The sequence below is a fragment of the Nannospalax galili genome, unplaced genomic scaffold (assembly GCF_000622305.1).
Source record: "Nannospalax galili isolate Female #2095 unplaced genomic scaffold, S.galili_v1.0 scaffold1437, whole genome shotgun sequence".
In the NCBI taxonomy this organism is placed as follows: domain Eukaryota; kingdom Metazoa; phylum Chordata; class Mammalia; order Rodentia; family Spalacidae; genus Nannospalax; species Nannospalax galili.
Window position 1 is genome coordinate 1,768,458 of NW_008341050.1, and position 7,446 is coordinate 1,775,903.

At 48.9% G+C, this 7,446-nt stretch overlaps 1 protein-coding gene across 10 annotated transcripts in view; it reads right to left on the reverse strand.

Moving 5' to 3' along the window:
- Chst3 (carbohydrate sulfotransferase 3) overlaps positions 1-7,446 on the reverse strand; it is a 36,203-nt gene that overhangs the window by 19,068 nt on the left and 9,689 nt on the right. The window contains exon 1 of one of the 10 annotated variants that reach the window (XM_029565146.1): positions 3,074-3,149. The exons of the other annotated variants lie outside the window; for them this stretch is intronic. The gene's annotated coding sequence lies outside the window, so the exon portion shown is untranslated. Of the gene's footprint in view, positions 1-3,073; positions 3,150-7,446 lie in introns of those variants that run through there. 10 annotated transcript variants of the gene reach the window in all.

A 7,446-nucleotide genomic window follows, 5' to 3' on the forward strand; every position in this document is an offset into this window, starting at 1 on the left:
GGGGCGAGGGTCTTGAGTTAACCGCCCCCCAAAGTGTGCGGGCCGGGGGGGGGGGGCGGGGGCTGGGAGTCCTTTCTCCTCCCCAAAGCCCAGTAGAGAGAGTGAGGGACCCCAACCTAGCCATCAACAGGGCCATTGTTACTGGAACAGAGGGGCTCTGTGCCTACTTAACACTCTCCTCCTACCAGAGCTGCTCCCAGCTGAGCTGGCTGCTGGCTTCGGGAGGGCTGCAGGCTGGGGGTGGGTGGGGGAAGGGCAATGCAGGAGGACCAGGGTGGGGAGTCCCACAAGCCACCCTCAGAGGTGGACAGGCTGCAGTGCCAGGAAGGGGCTTCAGGTAAAGCTGGGAAGCAAGGGACAGCAAGTAAACCCCAGCAGAGCCAGAAGGACAACTTTCCCATGGGGTTCTTATGCCCGACTGACCTACTTGCCTGCCATATCCCACTAGAAAAACAGAAATGTGAAATTGCCTGGTAAATGGTCTTTTACAGTCTTCAGAAAAGCGGTGTTTTTGGAAGACTGGGAGGGTTTTAGGCTCTGTGGGGTGGAGACTGGAGAAGCAGGTCGTTCAGACTGGGCTGGGCACATGTCCCTTGGTTTAGCAGAGCTTTCCTACATTCATCACTCAGATAGTGCAAGCTAAGTTTTAGGAGGATGATGTTGAAGATCTCAAAGACAGTGCCCCCCACCACCACTTGACAATCGAGAACCTCTCTCCTTATGGTGGCCATAATTGGTCCTCAGTTGTTCCATAAAGCTAGTATGGGTCTTGCCAAGGGAATCTGCTGGCTTAAAAACAGCCCAGGAGAAAGCTGATGTGGTGGCATACATCTGTAAACTCAGCACTTGGGAGGCTGAGGCAGGACTTACTGCAAGCTAGAGGCCAGCCTGGGCTACACAGCAAGTTCCAAACCAACTTGAGTTACATTAACAAAACCCTATCTCAAAAAACACAAGAGAGGGGCTGGAGAGATGGCTCAGAGGTTAAGAACACTGACTGTTCTTGCAGAAGATCCAGGTTCAAATCCCAGCACCTACATGGCAGCTAACAACTGTCCGAAACTCCAGTTCCAGGCATGACATGGGTGCACTTAACTACATGTAGGCAATACACACACATAAAATAAAAGTAATAAATAAATAAAACAAAACAAGAAAACAAGAGAGTCAAGTGTGGTAGTACACACCTTGTCGGGCTAGCACCCACAAAGTGGGGGTTCAAGATAATCCTTGGCTACATAGTGAGTTTAAAGCCAGCCAGGGATAGATGAGACACTTTCTCAAAAAATAAGATAAACAAGCAAAAGAGAGACAGAGAGAGAGCGATAAAGTCGGGGGAGGATGACAATCTCAAAGTGGGGTTCCGAGGCCACCAGCAGCAGCGATGTCAGCTCTAAACTTAATGACAATGCAAATCCTTGGGCCAGCCCAGGGTCCCTGGTAGAATGCTAGAGGTGGAGTCTAGCAGGCCACCTCCATAGCTCTAGAGGCAAAGGCAGGTCTGATACACACTAAGGATCGAAATCTTATCTCAAGATACTGCCTGCTGGAGTTATTTTTCAAACTGGAAGTTGTACAATCGATTTAGTGGGTTAGGCAAGCAGTTTTATTTTCCTCGGCTTCCCACAGAGCAGCATTGTATAAAATAGAAACTATCAGAGTGCCTCATGTGTAATAAAGATAAATATGGGCTTCCTAAGGCTTTGTTTCAGTTATGTGTATCTGTGCTGAGATTCTGGTCCCCAAAGTATGAAAACTGATGTTTTAGCCCTGAATGTACTCACTGAGCCTGGCTCCTCTTTTGTAATTTGTCTGAATGGAAGGTTTTTAAGATTGAGGCATGATGAACCCTCCAGCCCCTTATGACACTGCTTTGTGGTAGCAAAGAGATGACCACTTTCAGGGCAGTCAGCTCTCTGCAATACTTAAATCAAAGTATGTATTTTTAGCCTGGCACAGTGGCAGAGGCCTGTAATCTCAGCACCCAGGAGGCTGAGGCAGGAGAGTCAAGAGTCCAAGGCCAGCCTGGGCTACATAGTAAGACTATGTCTAAAAAGAAAATCAAGAGCTAATGAGATGACTCAGTGGTAAGGGCACTTTCCACCAAACCTGAGTTTGACCTGAGTTCAATCTCCAGAACCCACACGGTAGAAAGTTTCTGACCTTCACACATGTGCCTGTGCACACTTGCATGTGTGTGTATACACACACACACAAATAAATGTGGTAGTTGAATGAGAATGTCCTTCATAGGCTGGCCTTGAACTCACAGAGATCCTCCTGCCTCTGCCTCCCAAGTGCTGGGATTAAAGGCATGTACCACACCTGGCTGTATTTGGACATTTTGTCTCCAGTTGTGATGCTGTTTTGGGAGGTCTTAGAAGGCGGTGGGCTTAGAGAGTTCTTAAGCTTTGCTGGATCTCCAGTCACTCTCTTGTTTCCTGTGCCTGCTTGAAGATGTGAGAGCTTAGCTTCAGCTCCTCCACCAGCCACCTCTGCCAACCTGCCTCCTCACTGTAATGGACTCCTGCCCCCCTAGAACTGTAAGCTCAAATAAACTCTTCCTTCTATAAGTTGCTTTGGTCAGTGTTTCTATCACAGCAACAGAACAGTAACTAATACAAATGTTAAAAAGGACAAAATGACAGTAATTTTAGTTTAAAAAATCTTGCACTTTCCACATACACGTAATACTTTCTGTCCCTTTACAACCTGTCCATGTATAGGTGCCAGTGGTGAACCAAATAACTAACCAGCTACATGCAGTAGTGGGACTAGGGTTGATGCATTATATTTGCCTCTATTTATCTATTGTATTTGAACTCTGTATGTTAGATACCTGTTATTATAAGGACAATAAAGTCACTGATATAAAAACAAAGTTTTTCAAAGTCAAGGGTCCACATCTTTGTAGAACTGCAGACCAAGGGAAGCAGTCCCCAAAGGGACAACAGGCAGCCATTAGCCCAGGGTAAGTGCTGCCCTTAGAGCTGAGCCCAAACTCCACACATTCTCAGAGTCACAGTCAATCCCCCAGGAACTAACAGGAAGCCCCTTCACCCCCATCTGTCACCTTTGATGCATAGAAATCTCCTTTGTCCCAACTGTCACAGCAGCTGGGTGGGCAGACTGGATCCTTCCCACCACCCTCTTCTTCATTAGCTGAAGGAAAAACAGAAATTCATAGACATTAGGTGATCTGTCCAAGGTCACCCAGCTGAGATTCAAGGCCAGGTCAGGAAGGGCAGGGTTCCCTGGCTCCACATTTCTTTCCCAGCATGTTTATCTCCACATCCTGTGCTTATCATTTTCACTGTTAGAGGGCATGCTATCACCACATACACTAAATACATACATAAGATGGACAAAAGGAAAGAAGGAAGGACACAGGGAGGAAAAGTGTGTCTCATATGCTGTTGAACTTCCCCCTTGACACTGAACCCCCAAGAACAGACACAGAGTAGGCAGCCTGAAGGGCCCAGACATCACCTCCCTGCGCATTAAACACTCCTGATTTTGGCCCACTCAAGGGGGGCCCTTCCTGGACCAAGTAGATGGAATCCCACTGAAATGGGCCAACAGTCCATGGAAAACTGATGACGCAGAGACCAGAAAGTTCAGTGCCTTGCCACAATAAGAAGAAGATCATCCCACACCTACCACCCCCGCCAAGGCTCAGGGACTTTTGCAGAAGAGGTTAGAGGAATGAATGTAAGAGCTAGAGGAAGGGGTGGAGTGTTAACTGGAAGTGTACTCTGACCACTATGCTGGCAAGCTATAGTCATACCTCCTTCCCACATTCATCAAGGAGTTGAGGGGGGAGTCAGTTACCCCTCCCACCCCATCAGTCTACCTTAGCTGCATGTGGGCAAAGGTCTAAGGATATATAAGCAGAGAATGCCAGGAGGCCCCTCTCTCATCATTTTCTGTGGCTGTGGGAAGTCACAGGATCTATATTTGAGTGTGGACTTTCCAGTGAAGCTGAAAAATGGGGGGCACCCACACCTCTGTAAATAAACCCCCACCCTATGCTCTGTTAAAAAAAAGAAAGAAAGAAAGAAAGAAAGAAAGAAAGAAAGAAAGAAAATGATAGGCGTTTGGATAGATAGATGACAGAATCTGACTAGACCACAAGTGGATGGATTTGCATTGGGGAACGTCTGGGGACACTGACTTGACACAGTGGGCCTTATGAGTTCCAGACCGGCTGGGACTACCGGGAGACCCTGTCTCAAAATCCACCTTTCCCCCGGCCCAAATCAAAGTACTCCTGAAAATGGAGACTCATCCCCAAGAAAGCTTTTCTCTCAGCCCAGAAGGTCATGTGCCCACAAACACAGGTACCCAGCTGCATGGAGATGAGATTGGGTGGGGGGGCAGGCATAAAAATTCACATAGAAGAAGTCAATGGGCAGAAAGACTTCGAACTCCTCCCCACCTGGGCTACATGTAGGGATGGACAAAACATGTGTGAGAAAAGTGGGCAATACACAAATGTAGAGGGCGGTAGGCACCATGACGGTCAAGACTCTCCTGGCCCAGCGCTGTTTGCACTCCTGACTCCTTCCAGCTCTCTGGCTCACTTCCATCTTCCGGAGGGCTTTTCTTAACAAACCGTCTCTATCTCTATAACTATCCATGGAGCCCTAGTTCAGTTCCAGCAGGTGCCCTCTGTCACACCTCTATCACAGTGTCTGACAAATGAGGTGGACATATAAGGACAGAGAACGGAACAGGATGGCAGTGCCCTGTGTCAGCTGCAGGAGCCCACACAGCAAGAAACCTCTCTCAGCTTTCGTGTCCTTGCCTGGAAAACCAGCTCAGTGTGCCTTCCCTGTGAGGCGACGGGAGGGGGAGAGGGCGCCATTCTGTGTTGGGGTGGCATGAAGCCCCTCCCCCAGATGCTGGCTCAGGGTTTCAAAAGCAGAGCTTTGAGTTGCAAGAGCAGCTGCAGCGGCCTGGCATCCTGTACCCATAGCCTGGGCTGAGGAAGCTGGCGCCCAGCCCCAGCCTGACTCATATTCCTTTCCCTGGTCTGACCTACCAAACCCAGGACAGGCGCACCTCTGGCAACCCATGCTCCTTCCTGAGAGGAGGGTCAGCAGGGATTTATACAATACTGCCCGCCCAACGGCCACCTCTGCAGACTTCTCATGACCAATGAAGCCAGGGCTCTGCACCACCTCCCCATAGATCTGCAGTCTCGAGGAAACTGGACAGTGACCATCCAGAGATGGAACATGCCCTGGCACTTTCCATCTGCACTGTTCAAGCACAGCCCACCTGCTACAGTAATTTAAGAGCTCACATGCAGTTAGACAACCCATGGGTTTGAACTTTGGCTGTGTGACTATGGACAAGACCCATAACCTCTCTAGTTCTCATTGTTGGCATCTAAAAAAATGCAATCAGATTGGCGCAAATAAAGCACTTGGTGGAGGAGGCTGGACTGCATCCTTGGGAATAGAGGCCAGCTCCTGAATCCCCTTGAGGACACAGTTCAGTCAGCTGTACTTTCTGAATACTGACTTCTGGGATGGAGGTGTAGCTTAATTGGTAGAGTGATTGCCTAGCATGCAAAAGGCCCTGAGTGCAATCCCCACCACTGTATAAAATTGGGCATGGTGGCACATCCTTGTAACCCCAGCATTTGGGAGGTGGAAACAGGAGGGTCAGAAATTCAGGGTCATCTTTGGCTACATAGTGTCTGAGGCTAGCCTGGGCCACATGAGACCCTGCCTCAAAAAACAAAACAAACAAACAAACAAAAAACACTGACTCCAACAGGAGAGTAGACAACTTTCTCAAAGGAAAAGGAACTCTATGAAAATTCAACACAGAAGCTGGGTACAAAAGTACCCGCCCGGAATCTTCATAGCACAGTAGGAGAGATAGGAAAGTGGGAGACAGGCTGGGGAGGGGACTGTGGGGACCTGCCCTGGTCCTGCCGCTGAGAATGAGAACCCCTTACAGGACTGTAGGCTTAGGTTTCCAGGAGTCCAGGAAGGGCCGGCCGGCAGGTGGGCAGCAGACAGGGAGACAGTGATGTCAGGTTTCCCCCAGTGACTCAATGGCTTGTTCTAGGCTATGAATAGTGAGCTGTGTCTCCAGGCCATGCTGCCCTCTGAGCTGGCCTGGCAGTCCTCCCCATCACCTAGGGACTCACAATTATAGCCTCTATGCTCTGCTCCTGGCTATAGCCCTGGCCCTGGGTATGGTCCTGGGCTGCCTCGGGCAGCCTCTCCAATATCCATTATGAAGGAAGACCCAGGCACAGATAGACCTGGGGTTGGGGGTCAGAGCTGTCTCTGAGTAGCCAAGGCTGGGTGGCCTAGAGCAGGTTACTCTGCCTCTCTGGGATTCACCTTGCTCATCTGTAAAATGGGGCTACTGCTGCTAACCTCACTGATTTGGATGGGGCTTAGTGAGGATGGCAAGCACTTGGCAATAAGCAAATGCCATGGTTGGCATCTAAGGGCTGCTGTGATAGAAGTTTAATTACTTTCTAACTGCCTTAAAAAGTGTGGTGGTGCATGTCTTTAGTCCCAGCACTCGGGAAGCAGAGGCAGGTGGATTTCTGTGAGTTCAAGTCCAGCCTGGTCTACTTACTATGTTCGAGGCCAGCTGGGGCTACAGGGAGACCCTGTCCCTAAAAGACCGAAAACAAAAAAATATATACTGTGAGCCAGGCATGGTGGCACACACCTGTAATTCCAGTACTTGGGAGGCAGAGGCAGGAGGATTGCACATGTTCAAGGCCAGCCTGGTCTACATAGTAAGTTCCAGGTTAGCCAGGGCTTCACAGTGAGACTTTGTTTCAAAACATAAAGAAAAAAAAATAGATCTTTACTTATGTACCTATTATACACAATATTTATAGTATTTGGTTCACAGCATCAACACACACAGATGTATATAAAATAGCTCACCCTGCTTGATGCTCTGTGCTAGGCTCTGTTCTAAACACGTGTATAAAAACATTTTAGGAGGTCAGGTGTGGTGTCACATGGAACTATGTGAGTTCCAGGCCAGCCTGGGCAACATACTGAGAACTTGCTTCAAAAAGAACAAAAAACAAACACACCAAACGAAAACATGTCAGGGCTGGTGAGGTGGCTCAGCAGGTAAAGGTGCTTGCCGCCAAGGCTGACGCCTGAGTTGGATCCCCAGGACCCTTAGTAGGAGACTGATGGGCACAAGTTGTCCTCCGATCTCCGCAGGTTCCCTGTGACATACCTGTCCTCATCAGTAAATAAATGAATAGGATAGTAAAAATGTCTTAAAAATTTTTTTATTTTTTTTTTATCTTTTTGAGACAGGGTCTCCCTGTAGCCCCAGCTGTCCTGGAACTCACTAGTAGACCAGGCTGGCCTTGAGCTCACAGAGATCCACCTGCCTCTGCCTCCCGAGTGCTGGGATTAAAGGCGTGCACCACCACACCTGGCT